Source organism: Tachyglossus aculeatus, chromosome 14, assembly GCF_015852505.1.
Source record: "Tachyglossus aculeatus isolate mTacAcu1 chromosome 14, mTacAcu1.pri, whole genome shotgun sequence".
Taxonomy (NCBI): Eukaryota; Metazoa; Chordata; class Mammalia; order Monotremata; family Tachyglossidae; genus Tachyglossus; species Tachyglossus aculeatus.
In genome coordinates this window covers 28,285,664-28,307,423 of record NC_052079.1, presented here as the reverse complement: position 1 = coordinate 28,307,423, position 21,760 = coordinate 28,285,664, and the positions used below count along the sequence as shown (strand labels likewise).

General features: G+C 39.7%; 1 protein-coding gene across 2 annotated transcripts in view; it reads right to left on the bottom strand.

The window, feature by feature from the left end:
* Positions 1-21,760, bottom strand: part of SYT1 (synaptotagmin 1) — a 675,618-nt gene that overhangs the window by 388,922 nt on the left and 264,936 nt on the right. For both annotated transcript variants that reach the window (XM_038756587.1, XM_038756588.1), the window contains exon 3: positions 12,056-12,110. The gene's annotated coding sequence lies outside the window, so the exon portion shown is untranslated. The remainder of the gene's footprint in view (positions 1-12,055; positions 12,111-21,760) is intronic.

The window sequence follows — 21,760 nt, the reverse complement described above, 5'->3', positions numbered from 1 at the left end:
AAAGAGCACAAATGGCCTGTAGCAGATCCTACAATGGCGGGTAATACCAGTATATAAAAAAGTCCTGCAGGAAATAGAACTGGTTTTGCTGGATAAATGCTATTATCCTTCAGTTTCAGGCAGGAATCGAGGACAAATATGTGAACGGTGTTGGGGAAAACAGAATTAATTGATTTAGTAAAGTAGCACACACAAAAGAAAAACAAATTAAATGCACAGGGCAAATGTTCAAGTCATGAAGTAAAATCATGTTCCCCAAATAATTAAGGCCAAATTTCATTCCATGGAACTATATTACAAAGATCCATATCCAGGACTAAAATACAATTTTACTTTAGATAATGAAATACAGACATGAACATGTATGCATTATACATGTTAAAAACTACTTAGTTAATCTATCAACCAATCATTGATATTTATTGAGCAATTACCATGTGCACAGCACTGAACAAAGCATCTGGGAGAATACGATGTGGAGTGGGGAAACAAGATCCCTGATCACAAGGAGCTTATAGTCTAGAGTGGGAGACAAGCATTAAAATAAATCACAGATAGGGAATATAGCAGAGTGTAAGGATGTTTGTTGTGGTGGTTGGGGGTACAGTGATTAGGGGTACAAGAGTACAGATTGCGTGGTGTAGTGGATAGAGCATGGGCCTGTGAGTTATGAGGTAAGGGGTTCTAATCCCGGCTCCACCACGTCTTTGTTTTGTGGCCTTGGGCAAGTCACTTCACTTCTCTGGGCCTGTCACCTCATTTGTAAAATGGGGATTGAGTCTGTGAGCCCCACGTGGGACAGGGTCTGTGTCCAACCTGCTTTGATCATATCCACTCCAGAGCTTAGTATAGTGCCTGGCACATATTAAGTGCTTAATAATTACCATAATAATAATCATTATTATTAGGGGGTGCAGAGCTAAGTAGCACAGGAGGGAGGGTGAATAGGGGAAATGAGGGCTTAATCAGGGAAGGCCTTTTAGAGGAGATCGGATTTAAGAAAGGCTATGAAGTGGGGAGAGTGGTATTCAGTCACATGAGAAGCAGCATGGAGTGAGATGCAGCATGGCATACTGGATAGAGCACATGCCTGAGAGAAGGTTTTGGGTTCTAATCTTGGCTTCGCCATTTGTCTGCTGTGTGACCTTGGGCAAGTCACTTTACTTCTCTGGGCCTTAGTTCCCTCCTCTGTGAAATGGGGATTGAGACTGTGAGCCCCACGCTGGGGAGGGACTGTGTCCAACCTGATTTGCTTTCATCTACCCCAGTGCTTCTCCTCCAGGAGGCCTTCCCGGACTGAGCCCCTTCCTTCCTCTCCCCCTCTCCATCCCCACCCCATCTTACCTCCTTCCCTTCCCCACAGCACCTGTATATATGTATATATGTTTGTACATATTTATTACTCTATTTATTTGTTCATTTTACTTGTACTTATCTATTCTATTTATTTTATTTTGTTAATATGTTTGGTTTTGTTCTCTGTCTCCTCCTTCTAGACTGTGAGCCCACTGTTGGGTAGGGACTGTCTCTATATGTTGCCAACTTGTACTTCCCAAGTGCTTAGTACAGTGCTCTGCACACAGTAAGTGCTCAATAAATACGATTGATTGATTGATTAATTGATTGCTTAGTATAGTTCCTGCCACATAGTAAGCACTTAACAAATGTCATAATTATTATCATTATTATTATATGAATAAGGTGGGTGTTCCAGGACAGACGAAGCAATGTGAGCAAGGAGTCAGTGTCAAGAAAGATGAGATCAAGGTACAGGGAGTAGATTGGTATTAGAGGAGTAAAGTGTGAGGGTTAGATTGTAGTAGGAGATCAATGAGATCATATAGGAGAGGGAAAGCTGATCTGATTGAATGGCTTAAAACTAACGGTAAGGAATTTATGTTGAGGTATGTTAGTTGGATTTGGGATATCTAGACTATAGAAGAATGATCCAGGCAGCAGAGTGAATCAATCAATTAATCAGTGGTATTTACTGAGCACTTACAATGTGGAGAGCACTGCACTACGTGCTTGGGCCAGAAAAATACAACAGAATTAGCAGACATGTTCCCCACCCACAACAAGCTTTCAGTCTAGAGAAGTATAGACTGGAGTGGGAAGAGACAGGAAACAGGGGGGTCAGAAAGGAGGATGTTAATTGATTGTTGCAGTAGCCAAAACTAGATGAGATCAGTGCTGGGAGGCCTCAAGCTTCTTATAAACAGGAACATACCTACCACTTTTCTTACCCTTCCAAGCTCTGAATACAGTGCTCTGCTCACAGAAAGTGCTCAGTAAATATCTTTGATCAGTGTGGAAGCAGTTTGGGTGGAGAGGACAGGACAGCTTCTAGAGGTATTGTGAACATGACAGGCTGAATGTGTGGTGTAAGAGAGATGGGTCGAGGACAATGCCAAGATAATGACCAGGTTGTAAGACAGGGAGGATGGGGGTGTAGATGGATGATAGTGGGAAGATGAGAAGTTCTGTTATGCTATAGCACAGTTCTACATTTAACAATACTGTATTCAATATTTCTCACATATAAATATATTTCTCACATATAAGTTCCTTTGGAATAAAAATTATCAGGCTCAATATTGAGAATTAATAAATAATATCATAAATATTTTCTACACTTATAAAACTTCAAAAGCTTAGAGCCAAAATACAATAAAGTTGAAGTGTAGAAAATCAACAGAGCTAAGGTTTTTTATTCCAAGTTTTTGCTAACAGGTGACTTTCTTGAATGGCATACAAAGAGTAAGGGATTCAATGACATCTCTGAAAAGGAGACGCAATGAAAAAAGAACAGCATAGAAAAAAAAAAAGAAAACAACAAGCCCAAACCTTTATGTGGATGCAACATGGGATGACTGGGTGATTTTTAGATGGATAATGAACACTCACCACCCTGTGGCTCAAGGCTGGTCTAACTTCTTGCCCAGTGGGAATGCTTCTATGCCATTCAAGATCAAATTGTACATGCAAGTTATTTGTAATAGAACATTGAATAGCCAATGGAGGCAAACCCAGTATGTGGTTTCTGTTAAAAAAACATCTGAAGCAATAGGGAACCCATTCTATCTCCTAAACAAACACCACACTGAATAACAAAAGACATAACAGAACTGTGAAATTTCCCCACTTACTGGAAATCTCAAGAACCATGGGCTTGAGAAGATTATCCAGAACATGATAGAAAATAATTATTTTAAATAGCACTTGGGATCACAGTATCCCTGACCAAGGATCATACCTGAATGCTAACAAAGCCCACTTGATTGAATTATGTTGTTCATGTTCTGGTAACTCTTGCTTGTCCAGTAGCTGTTTATTCAGTTTGGGGATTTCCAGAATCTCACACTTCTTTACTTTTTCCTCTGGTTGACTGCTCTTTGATCATATCAATATTGACTAACAAGGAGAGGTAGTAGGGTTGGAAAAAAGGCACGAGGGAACTCCAGTAACCCTGAATATTTGGGCACTTGTCTGAATTATGCCTGGGCATTACTATGGCTTGTAATTCAATCACTCAATCAACTGTAGTTACTGAGCACTTATTATGCACAGAGCACTGTGCTAAGCACTTGGGATAGTACAATACACCAGAGAGGGTAGATAGATTCCCTGTCCACAAGGTAATTTACAGTTTAGATGGAGGGATAGACATTAAAATTAATTACAGATAATACATAGGTGGTGTGGAGCTGAGGGTGGGGTGAATAAAGGGTACAAATCCAAGTTTAAGGGTGACACAGAACAGGGAGGGAGTAGGAAAAATTAGGGCTTTAGTTGGGGAAGTCCTTTTTAAAGAGATATGATTTTAGTAAGGCTTTGAGGGTGGGGAAAATGATCACCTGTCAAATATGAAGGGGGCGGGACTTCCAGGTCATAGGCAGGACACGGCCAACAGATTTGTGGCAAGATAGCTGAGATCAAGGTACAGTGAGTAGATTGGCTATAGAGAAGCAAACTGAATGTTGATAGTGTGAAGATGAGGTATCTTTTTGTTGTTGTTTTTTAAAGAGAATTCTTAAGTGCTTGTTATGTGCCAGGTACTGTATTAAGTGCTGGAGTATATACAAGATAATCAAAATAGACACTGTCCATGTCCCACATGGGACTCACAGTCTTAACCCTCCTTTTACAGGTAAGGCAGCTGAGGCACAGAGAAGTAAAATGACCTGTCCAAGATCACACAGCCGACAAATGGCAGTGCCAGAATTAGAACACAGGTCTTTCTGACTCCCAGTCCTGCGCTCTATCTACTAGCCCATACCATTTCCTTGTTGGGACACATCAAGTTTGAGGTATTGGCATGAATCTCTCCTTGAGCTGAAGCTCCTTTAAAGCTAGTCTGCATTTGTAAGTGATCAGCTACACTAGACTGAGGAATTATTTGGCTTTCTATACATCCAGCACTGTTCTAAACACTGGGGAAGATACAAGTTAATCAGGTTGGACAAAGTCCCTGTCCCACATGGAGCTCACAGTCTAAGTACTAAGCACTGCACTAATCAGGATGGACACAGTTCCTTTCCCACATGGGGTCAGCAACCCCTGTCGCAAGGGAGGATTTAAAAGGGAGAAATAGTTAGATTTTATCCATTGCAGCTCCTAATTGATGCTATGGATGCAGTCGGCAACCTTTAATGCTCAGCTCCTGGAGCTTCAATAAATTTGAGTTCTACAGGGTCCAGGGATTTCTGACGGCATCTTTGGCAGGCTCAAATGCCTATGGAGACTTGCTCAGAGCAATCTGGTCAGTCCACCGGTGTGAACACCTTATGGTGGTAATATATCCACCCTTGCCAAACTCCTAGTGCAATTATCTGCCCACATGGGCACTCAAAATGTACTATTAAACTGGCTGATTTACTAAGTGAAGCCTGAGGTCAATTTTGGTGCCTTTGAGCACTCTGGAAGCCATTCGTTAAACGAGTCCAATGGGACTCCTAGGATGCATCAGTTGACGTGGGGCTGGACATCGGGGGGCAGTAAGTGCTTAGTACTGTGCTTTGCACACAGTAAGCTTTCAATTAATATGATTGAACGATTGAATGAGGGGGCCAGACCTTAGAATGGAAAGGTCTCAACATTCCATCAGTTAGTTATGTTGGGAAAGTTGGAAGAGTTGGACCAGGGGTCGGACAAGAGCCCTGTGGATGTGCTTATTTTGTTCAATTTTGCCTGCTACAGTTCCTTGTGTTTGTGCTTTATCCTTTTAGATTGTGAGCCCCATGGAGACCATGGATTGGGTGGAATTAACCTTCATTCCCACAGTGCTTCATATGCTATATTTAACAAATGCTACTACTGATTGACTGATGAATTGCCTCAGATAAATGAAAATAAGAAGCAGCATATCCTAATGGATAGGGCATGGGCCTGGGTGCCAGAAAGACATGGGTTCGGACCCCAGCTCTGCCAACTTGTCTTCTGTGTGACCTTGACAAGTAACTTAACTTCTCTTGCCTGTTACCTCTTCCATTAAGGGGGATTAAGACTGTGAGGTTTATGTGGGATGTGGTCTTTGTTCAACCTGATTTGCTTTTGTATCCACCTCAATGCTTAATACAGTGCTTGCCACATAGTAGTGCCTAACAAATACCACAATTATTATTATTATTAATCTGAAGGTGAGCACATTTTATGTAATATGATAAATATTAATAACAATAGAAGTCCCCAATTTCAGTCTCAATTCATAATAATTATCTTGAAATCAAAATAATGAGGACACTAGACTATAAGCTCACTGTGTGCAGGGAACATGTTTACCAATTCTGTTGTATTGTACTCACCCAAGCACTTAGTACAGTGTTCTGTACATGGTTGTGTTCAATAAATACCATTGACGGTGATGATGATCAATCAATCAATCAATCAATCGTATTTATTGAGCGCTTACTATGTACAGAGCACTGTACTAAGCGCTTGGGAAGTACAAATTGGCATCACATAGAGACAGTCCCTACCCGATAGTGGGCTCACAGTCTAAAAGGGGGAGACAGAGAACAGAACCAAACATACCAACAAAATAAAATAAGTAGGATAGAAATGTACAAGTAAAATAAATAAATAAATAAATAAACAGAGTAATAAATATGTACAACCATATATACATATATACAGGTGCTGTGGGGAGGGGAAGGCGGTAAGGCGGGGGGATGGAGAGGGGGACGAGGGGGAGAGGAAAGAAGGGGCTCAATCTGGGAAGGCCTCCTGGAGGAGGTGAGCTCTCAGCAGGGCCTTGAAGGGAGGAAGAGAGCTAGCTTGGCGGATGGGCAGAGGGAGGGCATTCCAGGCCCGGGGGATGACGTGGGCCGGGGGTCGATGGCGGGACAGGCGAGAGCGAGGTACAGTGAGGAGATTAGTGGTGGAGGAGCGGAGGGTGATAACCTGTTACTTTATATTCCATGTTTCAATTAATCATGGGATGGTTATAGTTTCATTACAGCTTATTTATTTAGAATTTGCTTTTGGAAAATGCTTATATTTTAAATATAGTGATAAACTGTGGTCATAAAGTGTGGTTCAGAAAGCTTCCATTCTATTATTGAGTCTCTAGACCTAATCCTCACTTCCATCTCTCAAACCCAGCCCTGTCAGAGATGGAAGGGGTGTGACAACTGTGATAACAACAGAAAACATCAATCAATCAATCAATCGATGGTATTTACTGAGGGCTTATTTGTTGATGCCAAATGAAATGAATAGCCATTGGAGGATTTGGAGAAGTGGTAAGACATGTTTCTATTGCTTTTTATCTCTCATTCCATTTTCTGTTCTCTCTGCATCTGAGTCTGGTTTTCTGTCTTTCCAAGTCACCCCTGACTAGATGTCCTCTTGCCTGACTTCCTTCCATCCCTACAAGTTTTTGTCCATAATCTCTGACCCCTGGAATTCTGCAATCTGTCCTACATTGAGCATCCATAATAATGGTCACTGTAAGCATGAGGGAAAAGAATTCCTGAAAAAAAAAAACATAAAAAAACTTTGGGCTACAATTTGAGGACAAAAAATAATGAACTCCCCATAATTGTAGCCTGGAACATGCAATTCAGGCATTTTTTGTTACTGCATAGCATAGTCTGGATAGAGAGGAAGCTTGTCAAAGTTTCAGAGAAGGGAGCGGCAGCTATACCCACAGTCTAGGTATAGAAAAAGAAAAGAAATGAGGAATTTTAATATTTACCAGTAATATGAGTGCACACTTTTCTCTGCTGAATTCGTTTTTTGGATGGATTTCTTTCCCCAGACTAAAAATACAGCCCACAAAATCTCTGTACATCTTGATCAAAGGACTGACTGACCGACCCCTGCCTGAACCTTAGCTTTGAAGTAAAATTATAATTGACTTGTTTGCATTTTTTCCAGTGTAAGAAAAAAGTCCTTTGTCAGGTTAAACTTCAAATAGAAATTGCAACAACTCATCCATATTTCATGCTTTTTACAATCCCTCCGCAAGCCAACAGAAACAGGCAAATCTTATTTTTCACTGAATTATCTACTTTGCTCACCTTCAGTGAAACTTCATACCTTGACGTTAACTTCTGCTAAACCTGAAGTCAGACATGTCTTTAAGCCAGAGGTAACTCGTCTCTTCTGTGGGGCCACATGTTAAAGAAAGTGTCTTAGATATTTCTTAAAATAGACAGGAAAAAAAATCTCTCTCTGTGGCCCATACCTATCTGTTGCCATTTCAGGGAATCAGTGTTTGAGATTCACTTCCTGGCCCCCCTTGTAACCAGGAGATGATCTGTCATTGTTCTTGTGTGGACCTGATAAGTCTCCATCAATTAAAAAAAAAGAAGTTCTCTCACACCACTGAGCCACTCTTGAGGTGAGCTCCCTTTTGTGCCATTGTAATTATGACAGGAACTCCATTCCAGAGTTGGGGAAATAGGACACTGCCAGAAGTGTCTTAACTAGTTGTTTTTAATCTTCTCCTTCCATGCAATATATCATCCACAGAAAGAGGATATTCAGCCATGAGAGTTGTGCTACTTAATTGGAAGAAACATTCGCTAACATTCCAAAACAATAAAATAAAAATGAGTGGGCCTCATTTATATGAGAAATGGGGTCCAGGTTACATCTTGCTACTCTAAGGCAGTATGGTCCAATCTCAGGCCCAAGGATAGTGTCATACATTTATTTGCAAGAGAAATCAACTGTTTTATAAAAGATAGGGCAAAAAAATCATAGTAATAAAAAAAGTTTGACTGAACATTTATAATAATATCCAAGTATTTATTTGAGTTGAGGTGAACAAAAACAGAGGACTATAATTCATTCTGTTGTATTTACTGAGCCTGAAGTCCACATCCCTGAGGCTTATAGGTGCTATGGATTCTAGGGATACCCTGTCCTCAATATATTTTGCTTAGGTTCCTCGTGGGAATGAACTTTTTTTCATTCCCTTGATGATATTTTGTAGGTGGCAAGTTACTTGAAGGCAGGTCCCACAGCAGTCAAATCAGGAGAATTTAGTGAGTGCTTACTGTGTGAGCACTGTACTAAGTACTTGAGAGAGTAAAATAGAATGTATAGGTGACCAACATGATCCCTGGCCTCAAGGTACTTAGAGTCTGGGAACTACAATCAGTAGACATTTAAAAAATGTTCTGAAGATGGTGGTGATGATGATGCTAAAGCTCTTCTCTAGGATGGAGATAGTAATTAGAAGAGTCATTAGGGAGGCTACTGGGTGTTTCTACAATAGCAGAGACTAGTTAAAAGGAGAAAACAGAAGCCAGGTTGTGAAGGCAGAAACTCCTCATCATCGGCTTCAAGGCTCTCCATCACCTCACCCCCTCCTACCTCACCTCCCTTCTCTCCTTCTACAGCCCAGCCCGCACCCTCCGCTCCTCTGCCGCTAATCTCCTCACCGTGCCTCGTTCTCACCTGTCCCGCCATCGACCCCCGGCCCACATCATCCCCCCCGGCCTGGAATGCCCTCCCTCCCCACATCCGCCAAGCTAGCTCTCTTTCTCCCTTCAAGGCCCTACTGAGAGCTCACCTCCTCCAGGAGGCCTTCCCAGACTGAGCCCCTTCCTTCCTCTCCTCCTTATCCCCCTTTCCATCCCCCCGTCTTACCCCCTTCCCCACAGCACCTGTATATATGTATATAGTTTGTACATATTTATTACTCTATTTATTTATTTATTTTACTAGTACATATCTATTTATTTTATTTTGTTAGTATGTTTGGTTTTGTTCTCTGTCTCCCCCTTCTAGACTGTGAGCTCACTGTTGGGTAGGGGCTGTCTCTATATTTCTTGCCAACTTGTACTTCCCAAGCACTTAGTACAGTGCTGTGCACACAGTAAGCACTCAATAAATACAATTGATTGATTGATTGATTGAAGGAGAAAGGGAGAGAGAACGATGAGAGAAAGAGGGTTTAAAATGGAAACAAAAAAGATGTAGGGGAAAAGGAGATGAGAACAAGGACATTTAAGGAGAAAATATCAACAGAAATTCTAAGAGCACAGGAAATGCCATGATAGGATATTTTCAGAGGTGCCATTTCCAGATGTCCTCCAATGACTTATGTCTATATCTTTTAATATCCTTAACTTTTTTCCTTAGATTGTAACTTTTCCTCCAACCACCCTGTCACCAATAAATTCACTTTCTTGAACCTTTCTTGATTTTTTTTGACATTTTTTACCTGTCCAGTTTCCCAGGATAATTAATTTGACATACTTCTACCCTCTGGGTGAAGTTTCCTTTTGTCTGCTTTGAACCTACCACCTTCAAGAACAAAGAGTGCTCCTTTGTCCAGTTCTTTGGGGATTTGGTGAAACACAATAACAAGTTTGTCCTAGCCATATCCTCCATGATTTTGCAACTTTTCTCTTCTCTCAAACTCTGTTCTTTCCAGACTGAAGAGCTTTAATCTTTCCAGTCTATTTTCATGTGGGAACTGTTCAATCCCCTGATCATTTTGGGTAAGACAGGTTCAATTTTCTGACTTGCCAGATTGGGTCCAGACACACTCTGTTCGTCCCTGACAGACTGTCTGGACACGGTATGTGAGTGACTATTTAAATTTCAGTGATCAATGTCGTATTTATAGATGATTTGATTTTAGATGTTTCATTGCCAATAACTTGCTGCAGAGCCAGTGCTGAACAGTGCTCATTGCCATTTCCATAAAGAACAGCTCCATTAGTAGTTCATGCAAAGACTAGAATGATGAAAGTCTTTCAATCTAGTTTATGTAGTCACAAAAGAATAACTAGCACAATACTCTGATGATTTTCTGCCCCCAAAGAATTCTTGAGGACTGAAAAGGTATCACTGATTTTTTAATCATATAATTGACTTAAACTTAGATATGATTTTTTAATATAGTACATGAAATGCTCAGATATTCATGAAACCGTTGAAAGGAAAAGAAAGAAAAAAGTTGAAAGCACGTATTCCTTGTGGATCTTGACAGACAGCCTTTAGCAGCTAAGTGAAGAGAGTCTCTAGTGTTAGGTAAACTAGAATTCACCTGGTACAGAGTGTATGAAAGCCTGTCTGCTCCTGTTAAATTAAAATGTATGGAGCACAAATGGTCAAGGGTATAAAACTATGGCAGTTTGCAATCTATAATAAGTTGCAGTTTTAAATGCTTCTGACCTAAAGAAATTTCACTAAGTCCAAATATAAACAGGTTCTGGAAAAAATAAACCCAAAACATAATCACATTATAGCAATTGCCTAAGGAATGAGCATGGGGCTGGGAGTCAGAAGGTCATGGGTTCTAATCCCAGCTATGCCACTTGTCTGCTGTGTGACCTTGGGCAAGTCACTTAACTTCTCTGTGTCTCCATTCCCTCACCAGTAAAATGAGAATTAAGACGCTGAGTCTTATGTGGGACAGGAACTGTGTCTAACCCAGTTGTCTTGTATCTACCCCAGTGCTTAGAACAGTGCCTAGCACACAGTAAGTGCTTAACAAATACTGCTTTTATTATACCCTGCTCTAGACTGTATGCTCATTGTGGGCAGAGAATGTGTCTGTTTATTGTGGTATTGTACTCTCTCAAGTGCTTAGTGCAGTGCTCTGCACACAGTAAATGCCCAATAAATACAATTGAATGAATTATACTCCCTCTATTTTTGTTCACCTCAACTCAAATACTTAGATATAATTATAGATGTTCAGTCATTTTTTATTACTATGACATTTTTTTCCCTATGGCTTTTATAAAACAGTTGATTTCTCTTGCAAATAAATGTATGATGCAATTTCAAAATATCCACATATGGAAAATGATATTCTATCAGCTACTCTAAAGGATTACGACTTCCCATTATCTCAGTTTCTACGTCAGGAATTGGAAAAAAATGTGGACCTGTCTTAAACCAAATGTTCTTTATAATTCCACCATACAATATTATATTTCCTTCTATCATTTTAGATGATTCGGCAAGAAATCACTCAAAACATCAAATATTTGTTTCTGCAGAATTTACAGCCTGAAACCCCCAGTGTCTCTTAATATCTTGATTCACATAAATGACTAAAATGAAATACTAATCATTGTGAAACAGCTGTTTGTTTTTAGCTTATAAGTGACTTTGCATGCTCTGAGTTTGCCAGTGAATGACTACAAGCAGATAAAACAACAACAAGCACATAAATTTCCTAGTAAGCCAATTGATGAATACCGTTAACCTCAACAGCTACTCATTTCAACTAAGTAGAGCCCTAAGCTTGACCAAGTTTGACTATATTTTTTTCTGAAATTCTAGTAATCATATACAATGACTTTATGGTAAAAAGAGTCAATAATGTTAATAGTAAAATGTTGTATGTGACTTGCCAGAAAGATATATCACAAGGATTATCTTGTACAAAACTAAGAAGATTACAAGATAAATAATCCATGATGCACTTTAGAAAATAAAATTGAGTTTTAAGAAAAAATTTCAATTGCTTACTATACAAGTATCTTATCCTAGCTAAAGAAAGGATAATAAAAAAAAAATGAAACTACTGTGTGCAGCACATTGGTAGGTGTTGACATTATCATTCATTCTAAGTACTTACTGTTGACTTTATAAATTCTTGGACTGCTGTACTCCTCTATCAGAACTCCACTTTGCTGTAAGAAATGCAAAATAAATGATTATTTGTTAGGTGAATAAAATACAGGATATCATTTTAAGTTACAAATGTGATGACTTTATTTTAGTAATGATTTGTTCCCTGAAACTGTTATAGTTTCACTCCTGAACCATACTGTTTAGATGTTTAAATATAATGATTTGTTCCTATTTAAACATCTAAACAGTATGGTTCAGGAGTGAAACTATAACAGTTTTATTGCATTCTCCATTCACTGCTGATTGATGAGGGAAATATCTAGTTGTATATTTGCTCGTGATTCTGAGTAAACTCTGGTCTTTTCTGCACCTCAGTTTCTTGAGTGGAAAACAGGAGTAATGGTGATTCTACCTGAGAATAAAAAGCACCAAAAGAAAGATTCCACAAAATTGCCAAATATGATAACTGCATGGAAAATATATAATGGTTCACATTTTCTCCCCTTAACATAAGAAAAAAATGCCTTCCTATACCAGGCCAATGATTCATCCAGTTTAAGTATTCTGTCTCTGGCATTACGGTGCTCAGCACACAGTAAGCACTCAATAAATACCATCAGTTGGTGGATGAATTGGCAGAGACATAATAATAACAATAATTATGTTATTTGTTAAGTGTCTCCTATGTGCCATGCTCTGTATAAAGTGCTGGGGTAGATACAAGCAAATCGGTTTGGACACAGTCCCTGACCCACATGGGGCTCACAAGCTCAATCCACATTTTACAGATGAGGTAACAGGCACAGAGAAGTGAAGTGACTTGCTCAAGGTCACACAGCAGACAAATGGTGGAGCCAGCATTAGAATCCATGACCTCTGACTTGTAGGCCTGTGTTCTATCCACTAGGCCATGCTGATTCTCATGAAAGACATGAAAGGATACCTAGAAGAACAGTTTAATGATTAAGGATACACTCATCTCTCTCTCTCTTTCTCTCTCTCATAGTCCATTATGGATCTCCCATCCAAGAATAAACTAAACTCTTGAACATATCAATATTTTCTGCAGGTCCATTTTCTGTAATCGATTCTACGTAAGCATTGTTTTAGACGTTTTACTTTGGTATTTTATTACTTTAATCACACACTTCATATTTTTCACTAGAGCTGCTAACATTTAAATATGAATACAAAATGGGAAGTTGAAAGGCTCTTGGGAAGTTGAAAGGCTCTTGACAAATAGGGAAACACTAGTAACTGCTCTTTGGGCAATACAAATCTATTTGGAGCTCATTCTCCCTGACTTTGGATTCATCAGGGTATTTTTCTCTAGAGGATGTCTCTGTTGAAAACCCTAAATAATTGGGTGCCTGAATTTACTGGTTGGGTAATAGTGTGTAGCCATTCTCCCTGAAAAATTGCTGAAACCTTGGAAATATTTCTAAAGAGCAGTTGTAGCTTCTGAAAATTACTTTTCAATAGATGAATTTGAAACGTGTAAAGAAAATCACAAAAATTCAACCTATGTGTAACATGCCACTCTTATAAGTGTATTTATGTGGAAGAAACATCCAAATAGCAAATGAAACCTAAAACAAAGCCCTCGTTATAGTGAAAAAAAAATACAAATGAAATGGCTGTCCTCTATACATCCCATATACTCAAATTCCATGTTGCTGCTGTGCCCTTCCTGCTACCAGGAACATGTCTCCTCTTTTTAAATATTTTTATGGTATTTATTTTGTGCGGACACCTTACCAAGTACCGGAGTTAATACAAGTTAATTGGGTTGGTCATAGTGCCGGTCCCACAAAGGGCTCACATTCTTAGTCCCCATTTTAAAGATGAAGGAATTGAGGCACAGAGAAGTGAAGTGACTCATCCAAGGTCACACAGCAGAAAAGTGGTGAAGCTGGAATTAGAACTCCGAGGCCCATGATCTTTCCACTAGGCCATGCGGCTTAATTGTTCAACTTTCAGGGACTCTGGCTATGATGGCTCGTTTCCTCTTCTCTGTTGAAGAGTCCCTGCTAGATAGCATTTCTTGTTACTCGAGCCTGAAACCTATGGAGCAAAAGTATATCCTACAGTGTGGAATGCTTCACTGGAAAGTGAAGTAAGATTTGCTTTGTGCCCAAAGGCTTCAGTATATTCCCAGACTATTATAAATACATCCTGAAAGACACGGGATTGCAGTGATCTGGCCCCTTTCCCAGAAATAGCCTCAGAGTGCTGCTGTTACCTACAGTGGGCTGTGGGGTGGAAGTGGTCAAGGAGGGGGAGAATTCCACTCATGCCCTTCCCCTTGCCTGCTCTGTGACCTTGGGCAAGTTCCTTGACTTCTCTGTATCTCAGTTTCCTCGGTGTAAAATGGGGATTCAATATCTATTCTCCCTCCCACTTAGAAGTGTGAGGCTCATGTGAGACAGGAACTGTGTCTCAACTGATTAACTTGATTCTACACCAGCACTTAGAACAGTGCTTGACACAAAGTAAACACTTAACAAATGATTTTTTACTTAGAAAAGTAAAGAAAGAAAGGGAGCCAGTCAATTGAATGTGTATAATTGTGGTATTTGCTATGTTCCAGGCACTGTACCAAGTGCTGGGGTAGATACAAGGTAATCAGGTTGGACACAGTCCCTGTCATACTTGGAGCTCACAGTCTTAATCCCCATTTGGCAGATGAGGGAACTGAGGCACAGAGAAGTTAAGTGACTTACCCAAGGAAACACAGCAGTCAAGTAGCAGAGCGAGAATTAGAACCCAGGTCCTTCTGACTCCCAGGCCCTTGCTCTATCTACTAGGCCATGCCGTTTCTATAATCAATCAATGGTATTACTATGTGCAGAGCACTGTACTAAGCACGTGGCAGAGTAAAATACAATAGAATTGGAAGACCCAATTATTGTCCACAAGGAGCTTACAGTCTAGAGGCGAAGACAGACATGAAAATAAATTAGAGATAGGGAAAATGGAAGAGTATAATGGTACGCACATAAGAGCAGCCCAGGGTGACTGGACTCTCAGGTTTAGGTCAGCTATGCCAGCTTCACTAGTGAGCTGGTTACTGTGACCTCTACCAACTTCTTTGACTAGAGTTTTCACCTTGGCCAATTGGAAATCTTGATATACAATTCTGAAGATGAAGCTCTTTTTCATAAACTCCCCTCTACTGACCTCTTCCCTCCTATTGTCACCATTTAAATAAATTCCATATAAAATGTATTTTAAAATGATCTACAATATTACTTTACAGTTCTAGGACAGGATATAACCCCAACAGGAGCAGATTAAAACACATTCTTTGAAGTAAACCTGAAAGAGTAGTCATAAAGGAAAATAAAGATTTTCAATTTTTTTTAAAGGGGCGAATTGGGTCATAGGCATTTGAATAGTTATCATTGACTAGGGGATTTGTTTTCAAAAGGAATGCCCTAAAGTAATTAAATGCTTTTAAAGTCTAACGTGATATTCTGCAAAAGTTTTATTTCTGTTCTGCACTGTGTTCTGTTTGCAAAACTATCAGGAGAATCAATGGGCAAGTCTGTTCTATTGTGAGAAGCTATAACTGTATTCCTAATTTATGTATTGAACATTATGTGATCAATAATATGCTGCTATTTTATTTATGAATGCTCTTGTGAACATATAAAAGTTTTATTTTGCATTCTAGAGAGGAAAATGACAATAGCTCAGAGTTATTTTCCCCTCTGACATTTATTCACCTTTCGGTAGTCTATTTTGTTTCGGTCTGTCTGGCACAGACAGTTTCCTGGCACTTTCTGTTACTTTATGTGACTTGCTCACTGTCAGTGCATAACAATTACTTTTATTATGAATTGATTTAACTAGCTTTTATTTAATAAAAAAGTGTACATACTTGCAGACAACAAAGCAGATGGGACTTGCAAATCCTACTCCGAACCTTAGAACGGGATCTGATGCAGGATAACAGAAAATTACTCTGAGACTCGGGCATGAGTGTTGCCTCTGCAGTGGCTAAAATGGAAACCTTTGGTATTTAGAAAAGTCTAAGCTATAATTCTAGTTACGAAACAGCCATCTTATGTTCTAGAAGATCTACTGATACTTCCATTTCTGTTTCTGTCTTTGATTAATTTTCAATTTAGATCCTAGGCCTTTAAAAACAAGACACATCCAAAACTTTGGGTTCTAAATAGAAATGGCTATTTTTAAAATTAGAAATATTGTATTAATTTCTAAACTGAAGGTTTCTTTCAAATATTTCAGTCCTTATATGACTTTAGGTAAAGTGATGACTGTATTAAAGTCTTAACTAAGATCAGCAATACCCTAAAGGTGCATTTCCCGAAAGATTAAAGCACACATTGGGAATCTCCACATAAAAACTGTTTGAGGACAATCAATCAATGCCATTGACTGAGCACTTACTCTGTAAAGAAGACTGTACTAAAAATTTAGGAGAGTTAAATAGAGTTGGTAGACATGATCCCTGCCCTCAAGGAGTTTACAATCTAAGGGGAGGCGGGGGGGGGGGGGGGGGGGGGGGGGGGGGTGACCAGCACTAAAATAAAAAGTCAGGGGAAGCAATAGTTTAAAGATGCATAAACAAAGTGCTAATGGGAGTGGGAAATGGGGGTCTAGATAATGCAGAAGTGGCAGTGGGGAGGGGTCAATTCAGCAAAGGTCAATTCATTCAGGTCCAGATGGACTGACTGAGCAGCAGCACCTCAAACTTCAGTGTTGTAATGGAAATGCAATTTATGGATGAACTCAGAGTTGCCCCTTTCAGACAAGCTTCTATTAAGGACAAATTGTACATGTTCCATACAGAGAAAGGGTTGATGTGCAATTTTCTCAGTAATGCTAGGTTCAAACTTAAAAGGTTTCATAAATCTATCACCTTGAATTATTATTCTTAAAACAGTTAACAAGCAGGGATTACATCAAAAACAGGCATTACTCGGGTCATCACTGACTGCATTTTGGCCTGCTAATCATAAAGTAAAACTATATTTTGAAAGTATATGGGAAGCAGCAAGGCCTAGAAGAAATAGCACAGGCCTTGAAGTGTGAGGACCTGGGTTCTGATCCAGACTGTGCTGTTTGCCTAATGTGTGACCTTGAGCAAGTAACTTAACTTCTCTGTGCCTCCCCTCATTTGCAAAATGGGGATTAGACCCTACCTCCTCCTACTTAGTCTGTGAGCCTTGCTGGGACAGGAACTGTGTCCTACCTGATTATCTTGTCTCTACCCCAGCATTTAGTACAATGCTTTGCACATAGTGAGTGCTTAATGAATACAATAATAATGCCAATACAATAATAATAATAATGTCATTATTGTTACCCCACATCCAGTCTGTCTCCAAATACTGTCAGTTCTTCCTCTACAACATTCTCAACATTTCACCCCTTCTTCTCCATCCAAACAGCAGCCATGCTGGTCCAGGCACTTGGCATAACCCAATCAATCATATTTATTGAGCACTCATTGTGTGGAAAGCACTGTACTAAAAGCTTGACTGAGTACTTAATAACAGAGTTGCAAGACATGTTCCCTGCCTTACGGTTGAGAGGGGAGGACAGACGTTAATTCAGATACATAAAATAATGGATATGCACATAAATGCTGTGGGATTTATCCCCCAGTCCTCAATCCCTACTGGATCAGCACCCAATCTTTGTTCCTCTCAGGCTAACCTACTTGCTGGGTCTCATTCTGACATCATCCACTGCTGACCTCTCACTCTTCCCATTGCCTGAGTTGCCCTCCCTTTTCATATTGGATAGATCATTTCTCTTCCCATCTTCAAAGCACTTCTGAAATCACATCTCATCCAGGTGGCCTCTCCAAAATAATCCCACTTTGTATTCCCCATCAGCCTCACTGGCCCTTAAATGCCCCCTAAGCACTTAAGTTAACCTGGCCCCCATAACACATTTGTTCATGTCCTATATACTGTTCTACTTCCCCATCTTTAATTTAAGTATCTCTATTCCCCACTAGATTGTAATTTCCTTGAGCCAAGGACTATTAATCAAACGTACAGAGATTGTGAGCCCGCTGTTTGGTAGGGACTGTCTCTATTTGTTGCCAGCTTGTATTTCCCAAGCACTTAGTACAGTGCTCTGCACACAGTAAGCGCTCAATAAATACGATTGAATGAATGAATTGAGCACTTCCTGTGTGTAGAGCACTGTATTAAGTGCTTGGGAAAAAAACAGTACAAGAGTTGGATAAATGTGATCCTAGCCCACAAGGAGCTTACATTTTACCCTCTAACTCTTACATTTTCCCAAGTGCTTAGTAAAATGCTTGTCATACAGGTATTCAATAAATGCTATTGATGGTAACAATGATGACGTCTTCTTTAATGACAAAAGAAAAATGTTAAGGATTATTTTATAATGATCTTCAATTATAGGAAGGGTGATTGAACCTAAAATAGATTCTATTCTGATCTGAGCTGTCATTGCATCATTTGGAATTTGTATGCAAATTCAAAGGTAGAAAGAACAGAAGGAATAATTTGGGGCAGTGACAATTGCTGAACAATGGAATGAATTACTGAGGAAAGTTGTAGAATCACTTTCTCTTGAGGATTTTTAAAACAGGCAAGGCTGAAGGCAGAGTGATAGACAACAAGAATGACTTCTGTTTCCCCTTCACATCTGTGATCTGTGATTCCTAATTCTGGCTGTCTAAAGCACTATTAATATAACTCCAGGACATGCTTCGTTGTGCTCCTGAAGTGCTTCATTGACAAGAGTATACAAAACAGCCTTTCCTCAATACATTTTAGCCAACCATTTGAGATTCTGCATAACAGAATTGCTTCTCCAAGAGGTCCAACTGAGGGCTATACCTGTATTTCAGCCTTTATTAACTCATTCAATTAAATTTATAAAGTGCTTACTGTGTGCAGTTAACTGCACTAAGCGCTTGGGAAAGAAAGTACAATACAACATTCAAGAGTGAAAACCCCTGCCCACAGTGAGCATATTTTGGCCTTTATTCATTCATTCAATTGCATTTATTAAATGCTTACTGTATGCAGAGCACTGTGCTTAGCACTTGGGAAAGAAAGTACAATACTACAATAAAGAGTGACAATCCCTGCCCACAGTGATCTCACTGTCTAGTGAAATGATTTTTCTTGGCCACTGAAATCTAAACATGGCATTAAAATGAGATTTTTTTTTAGCAATGACAGTGAAGATAGTTTAGGATCAATCAATCAATCATTCAATCATATTTATTGAGCTCTTACTGTTTGAAGAGCACTGTACTAAGTTCTTGGGAGAGTACACTATAACAGTTGGTAGACTTGCTTCTTGCCCTTAGAAAGCTTGCAGTCTAGAGGTTACAGTTCTCACACCCAAAAGAAGATAGATTAGTCTCAAGATTGGAAAGATTATATTTTAGATTTCTATTTTGTCAGTGGACAAAAGTTATATTTGCCAAGTTTATATCCTGTATGCCACTAGAAGCGTGAATGAAAGAGGCTTTCACTGACTGACATCTATAGTCACCAACAGTTACAGAATCAAATATGTTACAATGAAATTATTGAACCATACATAATACTCAGAGCCAGGGAAATGATATTTTCATTTTGTTTCACTTCATACTGCTCACTGGGGGCCTATTTTTGGCAGAATACTGAGCATCTGGGAGAAAATAATAGCAGCAGAAGACAATCCCTCCTTCAGGAAGTTTACAATCTAAAAGTGGAGGCAGGCACAAAATTAGGTAAAGATAGAAGGAAAAGAGAAAATATGAAAATGGATATGTGGCTAAGTGCTTAAATAGTAGAATCTGTAAATTTGATATATACAAAAGTGCTGTGGGTGGCTGAGATTATGCCTACATACTGATGTAGTAATGGGAAAATATGACTTAGGAGGAAAATACATTAATCAGTGAAAATTTATTGCATGAAGTGGGATTTCAGGGGGGTTTTGAAGATTGGGAAAGTTCTTGTTTGGTAGATTTAAAACGGAGTTCTAGGCACGTGTGAACATGAGGTTGGAGGTGAGACGGTCATGAATGAGGCATGATGAGTAGTTTGTGAGGAACTAAGAGTGAAAGCTAGAGTGTAGTGAAGGGAGTTGACAAGTAGGAGGAGAGAGCGAATGGAGTGCTTTAAAGCCAAAAGTCAGGAATTTCTGTTTGACATTTGTTTTTTGAAAAGTGGAGGCTGATATTTTTAGAAAAACGATCCAGACAACAGGGTGCAGGATGAACTGGAGAGAAGAGAAACTGGAGTCAGGGATAACACTGAAGAGGATGAGAGGGTAATCTTTATCAAGATATGCCATATCTTGGTCCCATACTGGCCAAATCTATGAGCCCAAATCATTTTATCATTTTTAACCTCACCAAATCTGAACTACAACCACAAGCTCAAAAGCACCACCTTAGCTCATCCTCCCATCCCATAAAACTGTTTTTCCTTTCAACCACAGTGACTGCTAAGCCTCTCCACTAAGCTTCTCCACTTATCCTAAGCCATTATTTTCACCCCAGAGTCACTGATGAACAAACCCACACTTTCAACACCAACCTTCCACTAAATTCAACTTCTTCACTCCCCTGTCCCCAAGTCCTTACCACCAATTGTGGTATTGTGGTACTTCTTCTTAAGTACTTACTACATGCAGGCACTGCACTCACTAAACACTGGGGTAGAGATAAGGCAATTGGGTTGGGCACAGTCCCGGTCCCAATAGGGCTCACGGTCTTAATCTCTACTTTACAGATGAGGTAACTTGGTCACAGGAAAGTGAAGTGACCTGTCCAAGATCACAGATCAGACAAGTAGCAGAGCTAGGATGAGAAACCAGGTCTTAATGACTCCCAGGTCTGTCCTTAATCACCTACATGTCACATCCTTAAAATCTATTCTGGGCCATGGAACACTAAAATTGTGTTCCATAAAATTGGGAGAGCTGGAATTTGAACCCAGGTCCTCTGTCATCCAGGTCCCTTCTCTTTCCACTAGGCCATGTTGTTTCGTCCTTCCATACGTTTCCCTGTCCATTTTACCTTCACAATTCTCATATCTGTCCCTTTCTCTCCACCTTACCAGCCATCATGCTGGAACAGGCTCCCATCATATCCCATTCAGACTACTATATCAGCCTCAGCTCTCCAGGTTCTCCTTCATTTTGCAGCCTAGATCATTTTTCTTAAAAAAAAAAATAGGCTCACAGCTTCCCCTTTTATTTATCAGTTGTCTGTATCCTCTACTTTCCAGCTCCTCCCTACTGGACTTTTTTCAGGACGAAGGCTTTTTCACTCTCAGTGTCTGATCATTTTCTCACCCTGTCCCTCCTGCCTGGAACTTTCCCTCATTTCAAAGCAGCCAGAACACATAGTTCTCTTTATCTTTAAAGCTCTCATGAAAATCCACCTTCTTCTTGCTGAAATTATGCTAGTGATATGCCTGCTGGTCTATTTGATTGACCTTTTCCCGGGTCTCCCTTTTTCCAGCCTCTCAATTCATGCTTAATCCTCTTCCCGAAATGTTCCTCATCACACATTTCCCCTGTCTTCAAAATTCTCCAGTAGTTACCCATTGGTTCTTGTATCAAGCAAAAACTTCTTTCCATTGGTTTCAAGGCTCTCCACCAGCTTCTCTCCACTTTATCGACTCTTCTCGCTTGTTGTGGGCAGGGAATGTGTCTATTATTGCATTGTACTCTCCCAAGCTCTTAA